The 23,493-nt window shown below is 39.2% G+C and overlaps 1 long non-coding RNA gene across 1 annotated transcript; it reads left to right on the top strand.

The window, feature by feature from the left end:
- The first annotated feature begins 463 nt into the window (after positions 1–463).
- LOC112302595 (uncharacterized) lies at positions 464–8,668 on the top strand. The gene is made up of 4 exons (XR_008426100.1): positions 464–593; positions 5,815–5,958; positions 6,922–7,047; positions 8,416–8,668. It is a non-coding gene; the product is annotated as an uncharacterized lncRNA (long non-coding RNA).
- Positions 8,669–23,493: the final 14,825 nt, after the last annotated feature.

Genomic DNA, 23,493 nt, shown 5'->3' with positions numbered 1-23,493 from the left:
GTTAGATCAATGAGTGAAGAAGTACACTCATTTATTTCTTCCCTCCCCCTTCCTTTCTTTTTATTCTGAAATTGGAATGTGTGGGGGTGAGAAGAAGGTTTAACTTAGATCCAGAGATAGATTTCAATAGAAATGGATGCAAATGTTGGAGCTTCAAAGTCTGTGGCCTGGAGTCTGTTCAATGTAGCAAGCTGCTTATCTGTGTAGAGTCAAAGCTAGCTTTTAATTACAACACAGCCTTGGGGTGGAGACCCTCAACCCGCCAACCATTAGTCATCATTATCCTTGGCATCGTCAGACAGCCATTAAAGGACTTTACAAGTTAAACACACAGGGGCTTTCCAACCCTGGAACACCAGTTATGCAAATCAATAGTTTAGTTAGACAACAGCAGGGCAACTTCCCGATGATTCATGGGAGAAACATTGTCCAGTTCCAAACTTTCTTACTTGCCTTTCTGTGCTCAGAATCAAACTCAAAACTTACCTGGTCCAGGTAATGTCTACTCACCTGACTCAGTTCATTATTGTGCTTAGCAACTTCTATTCTTCACTTACCTTCCTGAACCTCTGCTCCTCACCTGTAAAGTACAGGTAAGAAGAAAGATTTCTGAAGTGTTTTTATATGAATAAGAGGAAATAAGATATCAGGAGTTTAGCACAGTGCCCGATACATAGCAATTATTTTAAAACTATTTGTTTGTTTTCTGGCATGGATCTCTGATAGACCATGTCAAATTCGTAAGAATTTGAAAGAGGTTAAATTTCTCTTTAGGTGTCTTTTTATTTATTTGCTTTTTAGAATCCACTCTAATTTCTGGGCTCTGTTATATTTTATTTCTTCCCTCCCCCTTCCTTTCTTTATTCTGAAATTACTATGATCAACTTTCATTAACGTGGAAGTTAACTCATAAAGGGAAGGATAAAAGTGGAAAATAAATCAGATACTCATATTTAATACCATAGTTTGCCTTTAGCTATAAACTTTTAAAAATTGTTTCCCTAAAAGAACATTTTTTATCTTTATATAATAACTTTTACACCACTGGCCGAGTGGAAGTGTCTCTGCAGATAAGCATGTAGTCAATCCAGAGCAGCTGAGACTAATCCATTCTGAAGTGGAAATGCTAGAACTGGAAAGTTGGCTTCTTTCTTTTGAATTAATGAAAAAATTAATAATCTAATTTTCAACTGTATTTTTTGCTGTACTATGCTTTTTTAAATGTGTACCACTTTAAATGTGCTCGTGATCACATTATTCATCCTTAAATTATCACAGTATCCCCACTGAGGAGGAAGCTGAGCTACAGAGTAATTAACGCCCTAACACTACTAAGTATCGCTCCTGAAGGGAGGGATTTCTGTCTGTTTTGTTTGTTGCTACATTCTCAGTGCCTAGAAAAGCACCTCTTAACTGAATAAAGTGGCAAAGACAGGATTCAAACCCACACTCTCTCTAGTAAAGCCTGCTTTCTTAACCAAGGCCTATTATTATTATCATTATTATTGCTCATAATGTCACTCATTAATTTCAAATCTCATATTCAGGTCCAGGCTATAAGAATAAAGATAATAGCCCTGGCTGGTGTGGCTCAGTGGATTGAGTGCCAGTCTGCAAACCGAGGGGCCGTGCGTTGGATTCCAGTCAGGGCACATGCCTGGGTTGTGGGCCAGGTCCCCAGTAGGGGGTGTGCGAGAAGCAACTACACATTGATGTTTCTCTTCCCTCTCTTTCGCTCTCCCTTCCCTTCTCTCTAGAAATAAATAAATAAAATCTTCTCAAAAAAAAGAATAAAGCTAACAAAAGTATAGGAAAATAAAAATTAATTTTAAAATTTTATTCATTAATCTATATATCTTAGAGTAAAAGGGGATGGGGGAACCAAAGGCCTGAAGAATGTTTAAAAATATGTCTCTTCCCCACTAGGTTCATGTAAGATCATATCTCTGCCGTCAACAGTCAACACTTTAGCCCTTGCCAATGAATTTATAGATCACGGAAACCTACCCCATAACCCTTGTCCCAGCACCCATGCCTAATCCCTGCATGACCCTCCCAGCTGAAAGACATGTTGGTGTTGGCTGTAAGATCAGCAGCCGTATTTCCAGCCACTGAGTCATATTAAGTTGAAATCAAAACCAAACAACGTATTCCTCTAGGAAACAGACAGCCGGGCTTTCATATTCAATACCCAGCATCTGTCCCTGGCAGGCCAGGGGCCCTCGCAGCGCAGGGATGTCAACCAAGAAATGCATTGTCCAGACCGGAGATCATTGTCTAGAAGGATTTTTTGTTGTTGCTGCTGGTAGTCGTAGTGCTAGTGGTGATGGTGGTGAGATGATGATGATGATGATGATGATTGTGATAACTGTCTTTAAAACCCATGGAGAAAAGTTCCTGCAATGGTGTGCTCTCATTTTAACAAAAATGATTACAGTACAATTGCATATAATAAAGACACTAAAGACTCTTTTAAGAAATCACACTTGCCCTTTTGTTGGAAAGTGGCCAGGTTGTTTTTGGTGGGTGAGAGGAATATTAAAAAGTATTATTTCTATTTTTCATTGAAATGTGCATTTAAATTAAGGACCACGGGTTTGTCAATTGAAATAATAGAAGCGGCTATTATGGTGACTTTATTTTTTAAATTTTATTTATTGATTTGAGAGACAGAGAGTGAGAAAATGTCAATTTGTTGCTCCATTTATCCATGCATTCACTTGCTGGCTCCTGTCTGTGCCCCGACCAAGGACTGAACCCGCAACCTTGGCGTATCGGGACAATGCCCTAACCAACTGAGCTGCCTGGATAGGACCTAGTATAGTGACTTTAGATTCAAGTGTTTTTGGCACTTGTGATCATGTCTCCAGAGGAACTATGCAGTCTAAAATACTAGTGTATTCCTATTCCTTCTGCATTTTATTTCCAATGAAGTATACTTATGTATATATCCATTATCACTTCAAATCACAATACCTGCTTATTTCTATTTTCTTGAGCCTATTGAAAGTAGATGCTTTATAGTTTCTGTAGGATACATTAAGTTTATATAGTGATCTTTTATTCAGTCACAAAAACTGTATTCATTTTAAAAGCTATAATTTTACATACTCTTACCAGAATTGTATGTAATAAAGTTTCAGCCCATAGGAAACAGTTAAGGAAAAATAGGCATCCAGAGAACTAAAGAACAAATTTCACCTATCTTACATTTTACACAGGATTATTTGCTATTCATCAAATTTTATATTTTGTTTACTACATTTTCATTTTTTCCAATATAAAAGAGTCCATGAGTGTAACCAAATGTGTGGAGGGGGTTTTGTTTGTCCTCTTGAAAACTGAGAATTGAACAATCCCCTCTGAAACAAAGAGAGTTTACATAAGGGGTTTCTGGTACGTAAACTAAAGCAGGAGGAGAGCCAGCATCATTTTTAGGAGATGCAGTCAATAAAAGGTGTCCCGTCTCAAACCCCAGGCCACTGACATATTAGGTAATATGAAAAGGGGGAATTAAGGTAAAGATGGAATCAAGGTTAACAATCTGCTAACTCTAGGATAGGGAGATTATTCTGAATCATCAGGATGAACCGCAAGTAATTATCTGAGGAACTTCAGTGTGGAGGGTGGTCCCTGCGAGAGGGCTCCCCAGTGGTGCCACTGGTGTCCCATGTCTCACCAAACTTTCATTCAAATAACTTTTTAGGACATACTTAAACCCTTACCCCTCAAAATTTGGTCCCTGGACGAGCAACATTTGGCAGAATTGTTAAAAATGAGAAGTCTGAGGCCGGTGAATCAGAATCTATAGCTTAAGGAGAGCTGCAGATGATTTATATACAAATTACAGTTTGAGAAGCATCTACTTACAGCACCTTCAGGGACTAAAAGCACGAATTCAATTAGGGACAAGGGCAGGGCTGGGTCAAGAAACAAAAGTGACAAATAATAGGACTTTTTGTAATAATCTCTTCCTTTTGATGACCTTAATTTGTGACTGGGCTAAAGTTAGAATGCGCGGCTCCTTCTCTCAGGATGAGCTGGGCCACAGAAAACCCCGCACCCCTCACTGCCTCCCAGGGATGGACTTTTGGTGACCTGCCACTTCTGTTCCAGTTCAGCCAGACGTGGCTTAGGCTCAATGTAAGACCCCACTGGGCTGTGGGCAATCACACTGCAGTACATGTAAACTATACTTTTATTTAATAAATATTGAGTCCACTCCTACTACATACAAAACACTTCACTATGAGCTGTGGGACTACCAAGATAAGTAATGCAATGCCTACTCTCAAAGGAAGCTAATAAAGAAGGTGCATGTTGAGGCTGCTAAGAACTTTTGGGAGACCGATTGAGGCAGGAGCCCGAAGGTTCCCAGATGGAGCAGCCCCACTGCAGCGTGGGGAAGCCGTTATCAGGTCTCCCTGCAGCCTGTGTGGAGCCCCCTCTTCCATTTCCGTTTATCTACATTCTCCCCCTCCTCCCAAGGTCAATTTCAAATGCCAATTTGTCAATAAAATCTGCCATAAGCCCCTCAGCTAAACATGCTTTGACACTTCAGAACTCCCATTATATCTTGTGTTAAGATCAATTATGTGTGTTGCAGCTTTACGGGGTGGGAGATATGTCCCTATGGGCGAAGAATGCATTTCAGTCTTCTTAGATTCCCCGGAGGACCTAGCGTGATGTGCCATCAATGGTGTTTGGAGAAAGGAATAAATTAAAGCTAATGCATCTACTCTGTTACTGCCTCTCTATTCAGAAAGTGAATCAGCCTTCTCAAATCATAGAGAAAACATGAGAGAGTACTCCACACTAGCTGGGATATTTAGGAGAATTAACTTTTTTTTTTCCACCTTTTCCTCTGGTCAGATTGGGTCATTCAGCAGCAACAATGTCCTCATTAGTAGGTCAGTAGCTGTTAATCTCAGCTGAATGGAATTTCGTCTAGTTTTCAGCTGTACGAAAGTGGGCTGGCTGCCTACTAGTATTTAAGAAGTCCTATAGGTGGCTGGGTAGCGCTGTTTATGCCTGGTTTTCTCCAGAGCTGAGATGGCATCTCAGGTCCTCTCGGAAGTGTGTCAGGTTGCTGTTAACAATGTGGCATCTTATGAGCTGCACATCAGTGATGCTTATTTATCTATGGTTAGTATGGGTTCTTCAGCCACGGTGAGGGAGGTTTCAGCTCTGGTCTGGGGGATGACATATATGTATCTTGTGTATCCTTAGCAGTGGTGGTTAGGGCCACGTTTCTGGTATGATGCTAGATGTAACAGCAACTTGGCGGCTAGGATTTTACTGCTTTGTGGCCTCACGATTTAGAGCTGTGATTGCAAACTAGGGACTAAGATAGGAAGAATTACAGTTATTTCCAGTGAGTTCCCAAAACTATATGGGCATCAGAGACAGATGGTAGACTGAATAAATAGTGTTTCACCATATTCTATTTTAGAGTTAATATACATATGTTAGGGTTGGTACAATAGATTGGCTTTAAAATGTCGATTTATGCTGGACTTCTGCTGTGTCTACACAACTACTGGATATAAGTGCTAGTCTATGGGTTTCACAACTCTGAGCCAAAGGTGAGGCCTCAGCATTTTAAAATCTGGGTGGCTTCTCTTTGAGGTATCCTGGGTTTGAAAGATGGCTGGGGCCTTCTGGAAGTCAAAGGACAAACCAAGGACCCCAGGCTGAACAAAGGCCTCTCTCGGACAACCACAGAGACAATAAAGGGAGATGGTATAAGACTTCTAGTCTTAAAAGTCAGCTTGTCTCACTTCCAATTTCTCCCCATTCTCACCCTTGTCCCAGGCCTGTTATTACAATGAAGACACGGGAGCGCCTCTCTTTGCCGCATTCTTCGAAGACCAAGCTGAGGTGAAGAGGGAACATGGGAAGCAGTTCCTAAGATTTCTAAGAAAACGTGGGGGTAAAATCTGCCTTCCGGTGATTAAGGTGACTATGTAGTTTGTTGTAATGATTTCCATGGGGCCTTTGCTGGGTCCAGAGACCTAAGTTATTAGCTGCCATATAACTCGTTAGGTTACTCATAGTACATGGGGGACTATACTAACTGACTTTGAGGGCAAGCACATGTCTTCTCTGTAGCCTCTTCACATCATTTTGAGTAAGTTGTAGCCACTAAACGCTCATGTAGCTTTTCTCAATGAGCTACACATAGTGTGGTCCCTGGACCAGCAGCATCAGCATCACCTAGGAACTCATCAGAAACACAAATTCATGGTCGAACCGAATCAGGTCCTGTAGGCATGAGGTCCAAGGAGCTGTAGTTTAACAAGCTCCCCAGGTGATTCTAATGCTCCGCGTAGCTTGAGAAGCACAACTGTAATGGCCTTTTCCTAGAACAATTAGCATCCTATGTCAGATCTTTAGTCGAATTCCGGTGCACGTTCAGGTATTTAAAATGGCTATCTCTTCGATGTAGTGAAGCAAAATTTTATTTGCTGGGACAGACACTCAGAAGAACTAATCTAAACCTTAGTTGGGGGTATTACATCTAGAAACACCCTACTCACCTGAGGGGTTCTTTGAACTCCAGCTTCACAGAGAGAACGAGTAAGTGTCTGGTAGTAACTGAAGTAAAGCACCCTCATGGGATTCCAAAGCTAATGGGGTAGAGTGCACGTAACTGTGCCGGTGGCGCCCAAGCCTTGTAAGCACGTTAAAGTTACGCGGGGAGCTTCTAAAACTCCTGATGCCGAGGTTGCACTGCATATCAGTTAAGTCCTAATGTCTGCAGTGGAAATGCAGACATTAGGACTTAAGATGCTCGGATGATTCCATTTGGCCACAAAGTTTAGAAACTATTGGGCCATAGAAACCTAGTCATAAGCCTACCCAGGGTGTAGGATGTAATAAAGCTGTGCCTGAGGTGGCTTCCCCGATTCTCTTCAACAGAGGCCTGATATAGGTAACTGGGCAACGGGTGTAAAGGCTCTAGAGTCTGCTCTGGAGATGGAGAACAAGTTAACCCAGCTTCTGCAAGACCTGAAGACCATGGCTTCTGAGAACAGTGAAAAGGATGTAAGTAGTTAACTGGTTCTGAACCCAGTGTCATCTTTCACTTCTGGATTAGGACTTGCTTCTGGGAAGGGGGTCCAAGGCAATGGACCATCCAACATGTGCTTATTTTCCCCCAAGGAAGCATGTGAACTTACTTCTGGGAGTAGATTGGAGGTGGGAGGAGTAGATGCCCTGGTTAGAAGGAATGCAACTCAACACAACATGGGGGAGACGTCCCAGGAAAAATGCACTCTGGATAATTAAACAACTTAACAAAATAACTCTTGTTTCTGGCTTTTAAATCTCCTAGACAAGAAGTGCTTAAATTTTAATGGTGCCAGAATCACCTGGAGGGCTTACTAAAACAAACCAGGGCTCACCCCCAGTTTCTGATTCAATTAGTGTCATGGGGCAAGCAAGAATTTGCATTCCTAACAAGTTTCCAGGTTATGATGCTGCTGGCCAAGGGGGCCACACATTGAGAACCACTGTTCTAGAGGGCCCCTGCAAAAGTGAATGTTAATGGTGACTTACTATCCTATAGACCTCTCTGAAGTCTCGCTGGTTAACAGTGAACACTCTACCTTGCAATGATAACTTCTTTCTCACTGATCCCCAAGCATCTTTGTTGCATACTGAATGCTTGTTGCAAGCATCCTCACTGCATGTTGGACTTGTTTAGGAGCTGCGAAGAGGTACGAATGCCTGAGCCTTATGCCAGGCTACTTAAAACTAAATCTCTGGGAGTTGGGTCGGGGCCCCTACTTGAAAGCTCGAAGTGATTAAAAAAACAAACAAACAAAAAAAACCACAGGGTGGAAAACCACTTCAGTGGTAGCGTGTTTAAATTCGTCTGTGCTGTTGATGAATTGCCCTAACACTCACACTCACTGAAGGAGGATATTTGTGTTTACCTGGAGGTTGTGAATGTCTTAGATCAGTGCTCTTTGAACGTCTGTGTGTGTATCAACTACTAGTGCCTTACAATGCAGGTTCTGATTTAGAAGGTCTGGAATGGAACTTGAGATTCTGTTCTTCTGACATGGACCAGGCCTGCTGGTCCATGAGCTATGATTTGGGGAGCAATATTTTATTTTATTTTAATTTTTTATCCTCACATGAGGATATGCTTATCGATTTTAGAGAAGGGAAGGGATGAGGGAAACATTCATTGGTTGCCTCTAGCATGCACCCTGACCAGGGACTGAACCTGCAGTTTAGGCATGTGACCTGATCAGGAATCGAACCTGCAACCTTTTGGCATATGGAACAATGCTCCAACCTCCAACCCACAGAGCCACACTAGCCAGGGCAAGGGTAGCAAAGTTTTAGATTGCTTCCTGTTGTAGACAATGTTCTTAAGAGTCCTTCCCTATTTTATTTCTGTAGCTTGTGCGCTTCCTGGGAAAGTACTTCGATAAACAGAAGAGGAACACAAACTATCTGGAACGGCAGATTGTATATCATAAGGGATTAGAAAAGCAGGCCCAGGAGGAAGAACAGGTTAAAGAGCCTGCTGAAGTGTCAGGTAAAGACTAACATCTGAGGGCAACAAAGCAAGTCTTCCCACTGTAGTAGACCCGTGGGATCAGCTACTTAAGAATCTTCTCCATTTGACAAAAGACTGCTTTTCTTCATTGTTGTGCATACAAATAAATCTGTTTTTTGCATTATAACTATGTGTAAAGAGATTTCTATTGGAGCACACACACAAAAAGGGTTAATTTGATCAGTGTGGGTTTGGTGAAAGCTTCCTGAGGACAGTGGGTACATTAAACTTAAAAAAAACAAAGCCCCCCCCCTCACCCCCTGACCCCAACAACACTCAGATGCAGGGTCAGGATTTGGGAGTTTCAGCCAGTCCAGGTAGAAACAGAGGAGATTAACTAGTAAAACCTTAGTTCTCACTAAGGCTTTTGGGCCCCTCAGCTTGTGTACTATATACATTAAGTTCACAAAATAGTAGGATTTTCTTCTAATTAGTGTAAAGCTAAACTTGAAAACAAGAGATCTTGGTCTAGAATTGGTGACTCACCTGGCAAATTTACAGTGGACAAGTAGCTGCAACCCAGGTGCCCTTTCAGAGCCTGAGGGATGCATAGGAAGCAGCAGGGTAGACAGGCACCTAAGACGGCAAACATGTGTGTGGATGTACCTGCCCCTGCACTGTGGCGAACTAGCAGCGACTGGGGTGATTGCGTTCGGGGGCAAGAAATGAGTGTTCACATGTAGGTGGCTAGTACCACCTGGGAAGAAAGGAGCTCTGGAGGATTGTGTCCTGGCTCCAAAGCTTACTGGCTCCATGGCCTTCACAAAGTTTTTACCTCACTCATTGACTCAGTTTACTCATCCTGAAAGTGCTGTTAATAGTGCTTAGTTCATAAAGTTAACAAAAGGGTTAAGGAAATGAATATGTAAAGTACCCAGAACAGCACCTGCTCAGATTATATATTATAGTTTATAGAATAGTGCCACTTCTTAAACTTGAGCAAAGCCAATACATGGAATTTGCCTTAAGACAAGAGATAACTGAAATCGAGACAGAATCTTAAAACATTTAATCTTAAAAAAAATTATCTTTATATTATTTCCACTACCATTTAGACCCCTTAAGCCCTCCTACCTCCAGCAATCACTACACTGTTGTCCATGAGGACTTTTTCCTTTTTACTCAATCCCTCCACCCTCTAACCTTCTCCCTGCCACTAGCTGCCATCTGCTCCACCTGTGAGTCTGTCTGTTTGGCTTGTTAGTTCAGTTTGTTCAGTAGATTCCACACATGAGTGAAATCACATGGTATTTGTATTTCTATGACTGGCTTATTTCACTTAGCCCCCAACCATACTGTGGCAAAGGGTAAAATCTTCGTCTTTTTTACAGCCAAGTGGAATTCCATTGTGGAAATGTCCCATAGTTGTTCTATCCACTCATCTATTGATGGACACTTGGGCTGCTTCCATATCTTGGCGATTGTAAATGCTGCAATGAATATAGGGTTGCTTATGTTTGAATTAGTGTTTTGGGTTCCTTCAGGTATATTCCCAGAAGTGGGATTGCTGTGTCAAAAGGCAGAACTTTTAATTTTTTGAGGTATCTCCACACTGCTTTTCCACAGTGACTGCACCAGTCTGCATTCCCACCAACAGTGCAAAAGGATTCCCCTTTCTCCACATCCTCACCAGCACTTGTTTGTGGACTTATTGATGATAGCCATTCTGACAGGTGTGAGGTGGTATCTCATTGTGGTTTTAATTTGCATTTCTCTGATGAATAAAGACATGGAACATGTTTTCATATATCTTTTGGTCATCTGTATGTCCTCTTTGGAGAAGTGTCTATTCAGGACCACTGACCATTTTTTAATTGGGTTGTTCGTTTTGTGTTGAGTTTTGAAAGCATTTCATAAGTTTTGGCTATTAACCCTTTATCAGATGTATTGGCAAATATGTTCTCCCATTCTGTGGGTTGCCTTTTTATTTTGTTGATGATTTCCTTTGCTGTGCAAAAGCTTTTTTGTTTAAAGTCCCATGTGGTTATTTTTTCTTTTGCTTTCCTTGCCTGGGAAGATATATCTAATGTAAAATTTATATAAGTAGTGTCTGAGATTTTGCTGCCTATGTTTCCTTCTAGAATTTTAATGCTTTTTCAGGGCCAACATTTAAGTCCTTGATACATTTTGAATTTATTTGTGTGTATGGTGTAAGAAAGCGGTCTAGTTTCATTTTTCTGCACATATCTGTCCAATTTTCCTAACACTATTTGTTAAATAAACTATCTTTAGCCCATCGGATGTGCTTGCTTCCCCTGTTGAACATTAATTGACTATAAATGTGTGGGTTTATTTCTGGGCTCTATATTCTGTTCCATTGATCTGTATGTTGGTTTTTATGCCAGTACCATGCTGTTTTGATTACTATGGCTTTGCAATATAGTTTGATATTAGGTAGCATGATTCCTTCAATTTTATTTTTATTTCTCAGGATTCCTGTTGCTATGTGGAGCCTTTTGTGGTTCCATATAAATTTTTGAAATATTTATTATAGTTCTGTGAAATGTATCATTGGAATCTTGATAGGAATTTCATTGAATCTATAGATTGCTTTGGGTAGTATCGACATTTTTTATATTAATTCCTCTTATCCATGAACATGGCATGTACTTACAAGATACTTATTTGTATCTTCAATTTCTTTCTTCAGTGTCTAATTTTCAAGTACAGGTCTTTTTACATCCTTGGTTAGGTTTATTCCTGGGTGTTTTATTCTTTTCGTAGCAATTGTGAATGGGATTGTTCTCTTAATTTCTCTTTCCATTGTTTGTTGTTGGCATGTGAAAATGCAACTAATTTCTGAATATTAATTTCGTATCCTGCTACTTTGCTGAATTCATTTATCAGTTCTAGTACTTTCTTGGTGGAATCTTTGAGTTCTGTATGTACATTTTCATGTCAGCTGCAAATAGTTTTACTTCTGCCTTTCCAATTTGGATGCCTTTTATTTCTTCTTGTCTGATTGCTGAGGCTAGGACTTCCAGTTCTATGTTGAATAAGAGAGGTATAAGTGGACATCCCTGTCTTGTTCCCAGTCTTAAAGGGAGCGCTTATAGTTTTTGCTTGTTGAGTACAATTCTGGCAGTGGGTTTGTCATATATGGCCTTTTTTATGTTTAGGTATGATCCCTCTATTCCCACTTTGCTGAGAAATTTTTATCGTAAATCAGTGCTGGATTTTATCAAAAGCTTTTCTGCATCTATTGATATAATCATGTGGTATATATCCTTTATTTAGTTCATGTGGTGAATTACATTTATGGATTTGCGAATGTTGTACCATCCTTGCATTCCCGGAATAAATCCCATTTGATCAGGAACTTTTTGATGCATTGCTGTATTCAGTTTGCTAATAATTTGTTGAAGATTTTAGCATCTATGTTCATCAAGGATGTTAGCCTATAATTTTCTTTCTTTGAAGTGTCTTTACCTGGTTTTGAATTTAGAATAATGCTGGCCTCATAAAATGAGTTTGGGAGCCTTCCCTCCTCTTGAATTTTATGAAATAGTTTGAGAAGGAGAGGTGTTAGTTTTTTCTCAGAATGTTTGATAAAATTAATCTGTGAAGCCATCTGGTCCAGAGCTTTTGTTTGTCGGAAGTTTTTTGATTACTGCTTCAATATCATGGGGTGTAATCTATCTATTCAGATTCTCTGATTCTTCCTGGTTTAGTTTTGGAAGGTTGTATATTTCTAGGAATTTATCCATTTTGTTTAGGTTGTCCAGTTTGTTGACATATAATTGTTCATAATGTTTTTTACAATCCTTTGTATTTCTTTGGTGTCAGTCGTTATTTCTCCTTTCATTTCTGATTTTATTTATTTGGGTTCTCTCTCTTTTTCTTTGAGTTTGGTTAAAGGTTTGTCAATCTTGTTTATCTTTTCAAAGTACCAGCTCTTGGATTCATTGATCTTTTGTATCATTTTTTTAGACTCAATTAAAATCAGAGCAGAAATGAATGAAATAATTTCCTTCCTTCTACTCACTCTGGGCTTTGTTGTCCCTTTTCAAGTTCATTTAAGTGCGAAATTAGATTGTTTATTTGAGCTTTTTCTTGTTTTTTGAGATAGGTCTATAATTATATGAATTTCCCTCCTAGGACTGCTTTCCCAGTGTCCCACAAATTTTGGATTGTTGTGTCCTCATTTTCATTTCTTTCAAGGTATGTTTTTATTTCTTCTTTGATCTCATTGACCCATTCATTGTTTAATAACATATTATTGAGCTTCCATGCCTTTGCATGTTTTTCAGTGTTCTTCTTGTGACTGATTTCTAGTTTCATAGCATTGTGATCAGAGAAGATGCTCGATATTTCAATCTTCTTAAATTTATTGACTTCTTCTGTGTCCTAGCATGTGGTTTATCCTAGGAAACATTCCATGTGCACTTGAGAAAAGTGTGTATATTCTGCTGCTTTGGGGTGAAATGTGCTGAAGATACCAATTAAATCCATTTAATCTAGTGTGTCATTTAGGCAGCGGTCTCCTTGTTGATTTTTCTGTCTGGATGATCTACCCATTGAAGTCAATGGGGTGTTAAAATCCCCAACTGTGAGTGTACTTCTGTCATTCTCTCCTTTTATGTCCATCAAGAGTTGCTTTACATATTTAGTTGCTCCTATGTTGGGTGTGTAAATGTTTACTGGGGTTACATCCTCTTGTTGGCGTGTTCCTTTTATCATTATATAGTATCCTTCTTTGTCTCTTACTATAGCCTTTGTTTTAAAGTCTATGTTGTTGGAAATAAGCACTGCTACTTCAGGGTTTTTGTTTTTTTCCATTTGCATATAATCTTTTTCTGACCCTTTACTTTTAGTCTGTGTGTATGTTTTGAACTGTTATGGGTCTCTTGGAAGCAGTATATATATATATTATCCATTCAGCTAACCTCTGCCTGTTGGTCAGGGCATGTAACCCATTTATATTTAAGGTGATTATTGATACATAAGTAGTGCCATTTAATTGTTAAGCTCTTTTCCTGTCTTTTCTTTCTCTTTTTCTTCTTAAAGCAAGCCTTTTAACATTTGTTGCAGTACTGGTTTGGTGTTAATAAACTCCTTTAGCTTTTTCTTGTCTGGGAAGCTCCTTATTTCTCCTTTGATTTTAAATGATAGCCTTGCAAGGTAAAGTAGCCTTGGTTGTAAGTCCTTGCTTTTCATAACCTTGAATATTTCATGCCACTCCCTTCTGGCCTGAAATGTTTCTGACGAGTAATCAGATGACAGCCTAACTGGTGTTCCTTTGTAAGTAACTACCTGCATTTCTCTTGTGGCTGTTAGGATTCTCTCCTTGTCTTTAAGCCTTGTCATTTTAATTATGATGTGTAGGCCTCTTTGGGTGTAACTTGTTTGGAACTCTCTGAGCTTGACTTGTGTGAATTTTTCCTTCACCAGATTAAAAAAGTTTTTGGTCATTATTTCTTTAAATAGATTCTGGTTCCTTTGCTCACTCTCTTCTCCTTCTGGTGTTCCCATGATGTGGATATTGTTATACTTCATGTTGTCCAGGATGTTTCTTAAGCTCTCCTCACTTTTTAAAATTACTTTTTATATTTGCTGCTCTGTTTGATTGTTTTTTCCTACCTTGTCTTCTGAAACAGAGTCAATCCTCTGTTTCATCTAACCTATTCCTCCTAGTGTATTATTTATCTCAGATATTGCATTTTTTATTGACTGATCCTTTTTTATGGTTTCTATTTCTTCTTTCCTGCTGTTGAGTATCCTTATAATCATTACTCTAAATGATAAATTGCTTACCTCCAATTCATCTAGTTCTTCTGCAAAATTCTCTTGTTCTTTTATTTGTGGTCTATTTCTTTTTCTTCCAATTTTGGCTGTTTATGTTTTGTTTCTTAGATGTTAAACTACTCAGCTATTAAACTGATCAGCTATTAATCTAATTAATCTTTAAGCAGCAGTCAGGCTTAAGCACCCATAGAGTGGGACAGAATATTTCTTATGGGTGGGACTATTGCTTCCCCTCAGGCTGATGCCATTCAGAGATGAGTGCTCTGTCTGAGGGAGATGGCTCCAACAGTGTGGGGGATGACTCAGCACAGGGATCCTGGTGGGTGTTCCCTCAGTTCTCTCCCCAGAGCCACCAACCCAGATTCTCTTCAAGCATCTCTAGTCCACTCTGCTCTCCCTTTGCTGGTACCCAGGAGAAATGGCTGCAAACCAAATTTTGTGCTTTGGCCCTTTAAGAGGCTTTCTATGTCTCTAGCCATCTCTCTCTCATAGACAGAAACCCAGCTGCTTTTCAAAGCTAGATGTTATCTGGGTTCCTTTCCAGCTCTGGTATTATAGGCTGGGGAGCCCAATTTGGGGTTTAGACCCCACACTTCTCAGGGTAAGCCCCCTGGCTGCTGAAACATCCCTCCGGAACTTCAGCTGCTGCCCATGAGAGCCCAGTCAGCCATCTCCTGTCTCTCCTGCACTCCCTACCAGTCACGTTGTGATAAAGTGTTTTCTTCTGTCTGTCTGTAGTTGTAAGGCTTCTCTCCAGCTAGTGTTCAGTTGATTTCTCTACAATGTAGTTGTAATTCCAGATTGGTCCTGGGAAGAGGTTAGTGTCGCTTCCACTTACTCCTCCACCGTCATGGATCCCCCAAACATAGCCAAGGAACCTATTTTCTGATTTCTAGCTGGGTGATATCATTAAAGCATCTTCAGCTTGTCCTGACTGTCCTTGGGAATCTTACTTAACTCTTTGAAGCCTCATTTTCTCATTGTTGGCCTGGTTGCTCGGAGGGGTCAAGGCGCAGGTCAGCCGGCAAGGGTCCCTGGGTTCCAATCCTGGAAGGAGCCCCTACTTAGAGCTGACTGAACCTCAGTGGCTGTGCCTACAAGCCTTCTCTCTGACTCAAACCTTGGAAAAGCACTCAGAAAATTTAATTTTAGAACTATGTCTTAGAAGGTAAAGGGATTAGCCAAAAAACACAGACATCAATGGGGTGATGGCCAGAGGGAAGGGGATGCCGGGGCTGGGTGGAGGGAGTCAAAGGGGTGGGATAGAGACATCTGTGACAGTGTCAAAAATAAAATTGTTTTAAGTATCTCTTTTGAAAGGAGAGTAAGGAGTCATAGAAAAATCCAATTAGATATATCTTTAAAAAATTCAAGTGAACAAATGAGTTGAATATTCAATCAGACATAGCTAATCAAACAAGTGATGGTGAAGTAAGCTAAATTCTCAGCCAAAGGAATAGACATGGAGTTCCAATGTAAGATCTAATTTAAAGCTCCAGGAGAAAAGAGAAATTGAGAGAGTTCCATGGTAGCAAAGTTTTAAAGCATCAGGGATGGAAAAAACTCACCATAAAAGACATTACTTACAAAGAAATGAAAACTGCCATATTACTAACAGCTTTCTCATCAATATTAGATGCAAGGAGAAAATGGAAAAAATCTTCAAAATGCTGATGGGCAAAAAATTAAGAGTTAGGGCAGTACAGAACAATTTGAACATACAAATATTAAGCTCACAGAAGCTTTTAACCCAAAGAAGACTTTCACTGAACAATACATTGTTTTAGTAGTAAAACATAAGGTTTTCTGCATGTGGGTCCAATGCAGCCTGCCTGATATGAACTAACTTTGTACAGTACTTTAGTATTCCCGTGGGGGAGGGGATGCCCCAGTATAGTCACAAGTGAACTTCTTTACCTCCACACCTTCTTGAAACTCATTGTCATGGTGAGCTTGTTACCACTGCAGAATTACTAGTTCACAAAGCATTCTTGAATAAATTCCCACTTTCATAATTATTACTAATTTGTATTTAGTTGTATATGTATTAGTGAATGCCAGATATTCACATTCAAACTGAGAGTAAGACAAGATTGCCTTATCTTCAACACCACTTAGTGTTTGAATGAAAGTTCTTTTTCTCAAGCTCAGCACCACCGACATTTTTGAGCCAGATGACTCACGGGGAGTTGTCCCATGCACTGTGAGATGTCTAGCAGCATCCCTGGCCTCTACCTCCTAGATAGTACCTCCTCCAGTTGTGACAATCAAAACTGTTTCCACACTTGCCAAGAGTCTTTTGAGAGGAAAAATCACCATGCTTACAAACAATTATTCTAGACAGTGCAGTGGAAAAGAAGACATATCTATTTGTAAAACTTATTAATATGATAGGATTATAAATAGAACTGAAATACTATTATAACTTAAAAGAAAGTTTGATATGTTGCTGGATACAGGATAAATATGTACAAATGAAACTTTTGCATAAACATTTTAGATAATATCACTTGATTATAATATTCACAAGTACATAAAATATCTAGGAATAATTCTAACAAAACTAGCTTGGAAAGTATATGAAATAAAAATGTCTCCTGAAAGAGATAAAATCTTTGGATAATGAAAAAAGGAAAGAAAGGCTAAGTATGAAAATTGTGACGCCCCTCAAATGAGTGTGTAGGACTAAAGCAATTTTTGTTATAATCCCAGCAGGATTTTGAGGGCTCAGACAACTTAGTACTAAAGGACAGTTTTAATTAGGGGCTAAATATGGGAACATACATGAAACTCACTGAACGCCATTAGTCCCTGGGAAACACAAACCGAAACCACAGTGAGATACCACTCACTGCAAATTCAGGAGAATGACTGAAATTAAAATAACGGTCGGCACCATGTACTCGCAAGGAGGTGCAACAACAGAGGCTCTCCCACATTGTTGGTGAGAATGTAAAGTAGTATAACCACCTCAGAAAAGGTATGGCATTTTTCTGTAAAACTATGCAGATACCTACCTCATGCATTTTGGAAGGATGCAATTCAGCCCACGACAACTGATGTTTTTGTTGACTAAAATGGGGCAGAAGAAGAGAAGGAGGAAGAAGTTTCAAGCTAATTCACTTGATGCTTATAGTAAGAATCAGTAGTTGCCGTCTGAAGAAAGAGGGTTCTAAGGTTATTGTATAAAGGTCTAATTATAAAGGCAATCATTAGAGTAACATTATGACTATAATTTTTAAAATAAAAGCCTCCATAGTGAAAGTTTATATAAATGTTCATATTTACATTTTATTTTGTAACCCTCATGTTAGGCCTCGTTTTAGTCCTAGTTCTGTTGCTAAATATATTCAGTGTTCTCCTAGTGTTTTTGCTGAAGACTCCCTTATCTTTTGGTTGAGTGAATTTTGTTCTCTAGGATATGCTTCAGTGAGGCCTGATGTGGACGGTACTCCAAGTCCTTGGGTTTGCAGGACTTTTACCTGTAGCTTTGACACTTGAGGGACAGACTAAATAAATTTAAAATATTTGGCTCAAACTCATATGTCTGACAGGTATTGCTAGCATTAACTGTAGCTGTGCCAATGTGGCTTTCTGTTCCTTAAGAATGACACACTGGCTTTGCCCAGATGCCCCAGGTTTGCTATTAACATTAGTGATATACCTCTAGTAGTTGTAACATGTGCATTAATAAGATATATCTTAGTACTGATCATTCTGGAACAGTTTTCTCATATCTTGAATGCCTTTTAATATAAAATTAAAGTCTTGTTTAGAACTTTTTAAAATTTTGCTTTACTCCACTCTTCTAGTTTTCTTCCAATTGGAAAAATTCTAATTATTCATATTTTGGATCATTTTTTTCCTATTTTTTTTTATCTTTCATGTTCTATTTTTTAAATCTTTTTGTTCATTCCTCTTCACTTTTTTCACTTTTCCTGGGTGTATGCTCTATGTCTTGCTCTGCCTTCTATATTATTTACTTGCCTTTTTGTTCCTTGTAACCTGGTCTTTCTTTATGAAATGAATTTACTTATGCCTTAGTTTTTATTACAAAATAATTGTCTGTTCCTTCTACTTCATTCCCAAATTTTACTAGTCACCATGTCACACCCTCCTATGGCTGACTCTCGCCTTCCCTTTTTGGCCACGTCTCCCCTGAGTTCTCGCACTGATTTTTTTACTGTCTTCCTTCCTGGCTGCAACTGCGTCATCCTTTTAGTCCCTGTTATTCATGTTGGAATGTTGTGTTGCAGTTTCCCTCTGCTTTGGAGCATTTTTTTTTCTAGTGAGTGTTCTTAGTCTACAGGGAAGTTTTACATCTATTTTTAGTTCTCTATTTGCTCTTTTGTATTCCTAGAGTGGCATTATTTGGCTGTTGTAGTTACACAATTACTCTGCTAATCATACTTCAATAAGTTGGATTTTTCTCAATTAGGAGACTTTTTAAAATAATTTTTTGAGTTTATTGGAGGCAAACTGACCACGTATGCCAGGGAGCAGGATCTCAAATTCTCCAGAAGAAGGATCTTTTGAAGGGAAGGGGTAGTTTTCCCATTTTCTCACCTCAAGAGCTCCCTCTTCTACTGCTATAATACATACCACTTCCGATACCAAATCTCACCGAAGACGTTCCAGATCTTCACTTGCTTCAGAAAGGCTCCTGTCATTGATTCCAAACTTACGTGATACTTCACCACCTCTTGTGAAGAAGCCACCTTCACCAAGGGATCCTGCTCCAACTTTCCACTTCTACTGCTCCTTTCTTCTACATGTGCTTTTTTCTTTAATCTGCCACCTCTGTGTGACTTCTCACCCAAACACATTCTAAACCTGTCTCCCAGCTTTCCATTTGCATCTGCCCTCTTTTTTTGAAAAAGATTATTTACTTATTTACTTATTTATTTTAAAGAGAGAGAGAAGGGGATGGAGAAAGAGAGGGAGACAAACATAGATGTGAGAGAGAAAGATTGATGAGTCACCTCCCCTACGCCCACCTCCTCCCCCACCAGGAACTGACTTCAACCCAGGCCTGTGGCCTAAGGGGGAGTCCAACCAGTGACCTTTTGATTTGTGAGACTGTGAAAACTGAGTCAACACCAGTCAGGGCTGCACCTGTCCTCTCTGATCGCAGCAGTTCTCACTGATAAGGGGCCCATCATTTTACTAGTGATTATTGACTGTTGATTTCTGATATCCAGGCAGTTTTAGGACTCCTCTGTATATCCTGTTCTCAGAACCCCCTGCAGCACTGTTGTGGCTTCCTGAACTAAAACTGCTGACTTCAGATGCCAAAACAGTTATCATCCAAGATACACTAAGAAAGAGAGGAAAGGAAAGAGAACCCATATTAATAGATATCATAAGGCACACACACTAAAATGCTTACTTCCTAAATGGAGCTATCTCTTTAGAGCATAAACCACATCCTCTGTCTGCTAAAGAGGGTTCAGGAATAGGGCTGGGTTGGCAGAAGGCGTTCCTGAAACCATTAGATACATAAATGCAAAAAGGCAAGTCTTCTTCATAAAGGATCATAAGTACAAACTAAATTGGAGGAAGTCAGTTGACTTCATGACTACAGAAAAGAGATATTGCATTAGAAAAGAAAAACAAAATCACTTAGCCTGGATTGCTATCCTAGCCCCGTCTCACCTACAGGAAACTCTTGCGAATAAGTGATCCAGAAATCCCCAACTCAGACAATAACGTGAAATACAAAAGCAGGAGGGTGAAGGGAGAGGAGAACTGCCATAGCGCTTGCCTGGATGCCCCTAGAGAAGGAGAAGGAGGGGAAGTTATTAGCATGTGAGAAATACCCTAACATGGAACAGTCACAGACTGTAAACAAACACTTGAATTTTAGCTATTCTAGTGGGTGTATAGTGCGTCCTAGTACAATTTTAATTAGCACTTCCCAGATGACTACCAAAATCAAATGTTTAAAAACTGTTAGGAAAGCATATCAGAGAATAACTTTATTTTATTCTATGCCTTGGTCCCCTGGGGGCAGACCTGAGGCTGATTAAGAGGAATATCACTATTAAAAGGGCAACACACAGACACTGAATTGCTAGATTTTGTACCTCTTCAGCCATACTAAATTAGCTCCATTAAATGAGTATTTATTGGGTACCTTCTATTTATCGTGGACTTGACTTAGATGCTAGAAATACAAAACTGAATGGGCCTTGCCATCAAGACATGCATGGTCTAGGAGAGAACACACATACTTGCAAATGTAAACAATTAAAATTCAGTTTGGTAAATGCACAAATAAGAGCCTGTAGAAGGTAGAGAAGATCACAGAGAAAGAAAGACCATTTGTGCCCAGGTAGGTGGCACCCTACACAAAAAGAGCTTCAGCTCTGGACTTGGATAGATGACTCAGTAAAATGGGAAGGAGGAATGGAGCATTTTCGGCTTAGCCAGTGGTATAGGGTCAGATCAGGAGGTGCCTTTTATTGCATGTTAACAAGTTTGGGTTTTGGTCTTCAGGGGATGGGAAAGCAACAGGAGTTTAGATGTAGACATGATCACAACAATGACCCAAGTAACACAGGTGCTGATGCTGGAATTCTTATTCTGACACTGCTATTTGTGTATATCGTATGAGGAAACAAATGAGTAATTATGCAGGTGTTTTAGAGAACTGGGATTTTCTGTGTGGGACACAAAAGATGTAAATCTAGGATCAATGAAGTTAAGTAAAAGTCCTATAGGTATTTAATTGTGAATATCAGAATAAGCTCATGATGTATTTATCTTTATGAAAAAGTCCTACCTGTCTATTGAAAAGACCTGGAAACAAGGAGTAACAAGCACCTTTAAACCCTAATGTTGGTCTCTAATTACCATTGGTTAGTAAACAGAACAAGGGCTCCTTTGAGAAATGGCTGCCTGCAGTTCTGAGTCAGGAAGTATATCAAATAATCCTGAAACATGTTGCCATATTAGAGAGCAAGGCTATCCAAAATAAGTCAGACCAACTTGAAGAGGCTTCTTTTGTGTAAGGGTGGCCACCGTAATGAGAAAAATAACTGCAATGGTTGAAACATACCCAATATTCTTGAATTTATGAGTAAAGTATTAAATAATAGCAATAAATACTCATTAATAATAATTATTAAATACTTATGGTAATTATAATGAATAATACTTTATAAAAACAATGGCCACCTTTGAAGGATGACCAGTAGTAGGGAGCTAATTCATAACTCTGAAAGCCAGTGAAGGAAAGAATCAAGGATTTAACCTATCTTTCCTACATGAACTACCTTAGAATAATCAAATAGCTAATAACTTAATTTCTATAAAATAATAGTGTGAAATTTAGCACTTTGCCAATCTTCTAAAAAAACTGGGCAATAATCATCAGTGGCTACTATTAACAGGGAAAAACAAAACAAAATAGGCATTTTGTGCCTCGTGATGAAATTACATACACTATTACAAAGTAATTTTGAAAAGAAAAAATAAAGGTGAAACTACATCATATCAAGTGTCAAGATTAAACTGCCACCTATAGGAAATATGAGAGAAAAGAATATTGAACAACATAGGAGGGAAGAACAGTGTGGCCTTCATTTGATCCGATTAAAACAAATTTAAAGAAATTTTAAAGAACAAACATGAGACAACCAGTGAAACTTGAACACTGATAGAACATTTGATTATATTAAGGAATTATTATCAATTATTTTTAGGTATGATCATTATATTATGGTTATGTATAAAATAATAATTACTACCTTTCTGGGGTACAGGCTAAAATATTTATAAGTGAAATTATAGAATTAAAAAGAGGGGAAGCACCCTGGCTGGTGTGGCTCAGTGGACCGAGTGCCAGCCTGTGAAGGGGCACTGGTTTGATCATTGTTGGGACACACGCCTGGGTTGCGGGCCAGGTCCCCAGATGGGGGCACGCAAGAGGCAACTGATCGATGTTTCTCTTATACATCAATGTTTCTCTGCCTCTCGTTCTCACTTCCTTCCTCTCTATATAAAAAATATATAAATTCTTTTTTTAAAAAAGAAGAAGAGAATGGAGTAAAAACGAAAAAAGATTGGTTATTGTTGAGACTGGTAATGGGGTCCTTGGGAGTTTATTACACTCTTCTGTATACTTTTTAACAATAACGCTAAGAAAATAATTACTTTTTACAGAGCAATATTATTTTCCTAACATCTGACTCAGGATAGGGGAAGGCGAATTTCTTCTAACTTTTGAATGCTGATATTTGCACACCACATTTCTTGACCAGATCTGCATCTTTCCTTCACAGAGCTCTCTGTAACCATCAGCACAGTAATGTTCATCCCATTATCCTTACAGAGATGTCAGAGTTTGAAGAACTAGTCTTTAGTTCTTTGCAAGTTGCTACAGTTATTGTTGGGCCCAAGGATATCTTGGATTTTTGTTTGGTTTTTTTCCTTTTAGTAAAACGCACTTCAGATTACCACCACTGGTGCCGAGGATGTACACTTCTAAATGCTTCACATCAATGCACTTGACTTACCTTTACTCGTCCTGAATATTTGTATAATCCAAGGAACAACCCTTTGATCGGTGTACTGTTATTAGTCCCAAATACAGTGAAGAAATTGAGAGGTCAAGTAACACAGACAGGCTGTCTGGCTCCAGGGCCCCCACTCTTAACCACACCACCCTAGTTGCATCTCAGTGGTAATGAATCTGTTATGAGGATGCTCAGTGATTTAAATTAGAAATGAAGGCCCATAATCTCATGGTCCCTTGTTCTCTAGTGCTATGCAGTCTTTTATCTGGTTCTGTGTATTTGCTTCTTTCTTTTTCTCTTTACAGTTTCATGACCTTGTAAGCTCATGGTCAACTGAGAGCTCTCAACTTGATATATTCTTCATTTAAGTAGTTAGCAAAAACTGACCACTGGCTTTGGATCCCAATTCCAAAGTACTCTGAGACTTACCATATTTTGCCATGTATAATGTGCTCCCATGTATAATGCACACCCATGTTTTTGCATGTGTTATGCACAGGATTATTATACCTATTGTTATACCCATGGCATGTAATCATTATACCCATGTAAAATGTGCATCCTTATTTTTCCCTCAAACATTTGGGGAAAAAAGTGCACATTATACATGGTAGAATATGGTAATTAGTTTAAGAACTCGGGGGTCCCTTGCCC

This window comes from Desmodus rotundus, chromosome 2 (assembly GCF_022682495.2).
Source record: "Desmodus rotundus isolate HL8 chromosome 2, HLdesRot8A.1, whole genome shotgun sequence".
In the NCBI taxonomy this organism is placed as follows: Eukaryota; Metazoa; Chordata; class Mammalia; order Chiroptera; family Phyllostomidae; genus Desmodus; species Desmodus rotundus.
This window is presented reverse-complemented; position numbering and strand designations above follow the sequence as displayed.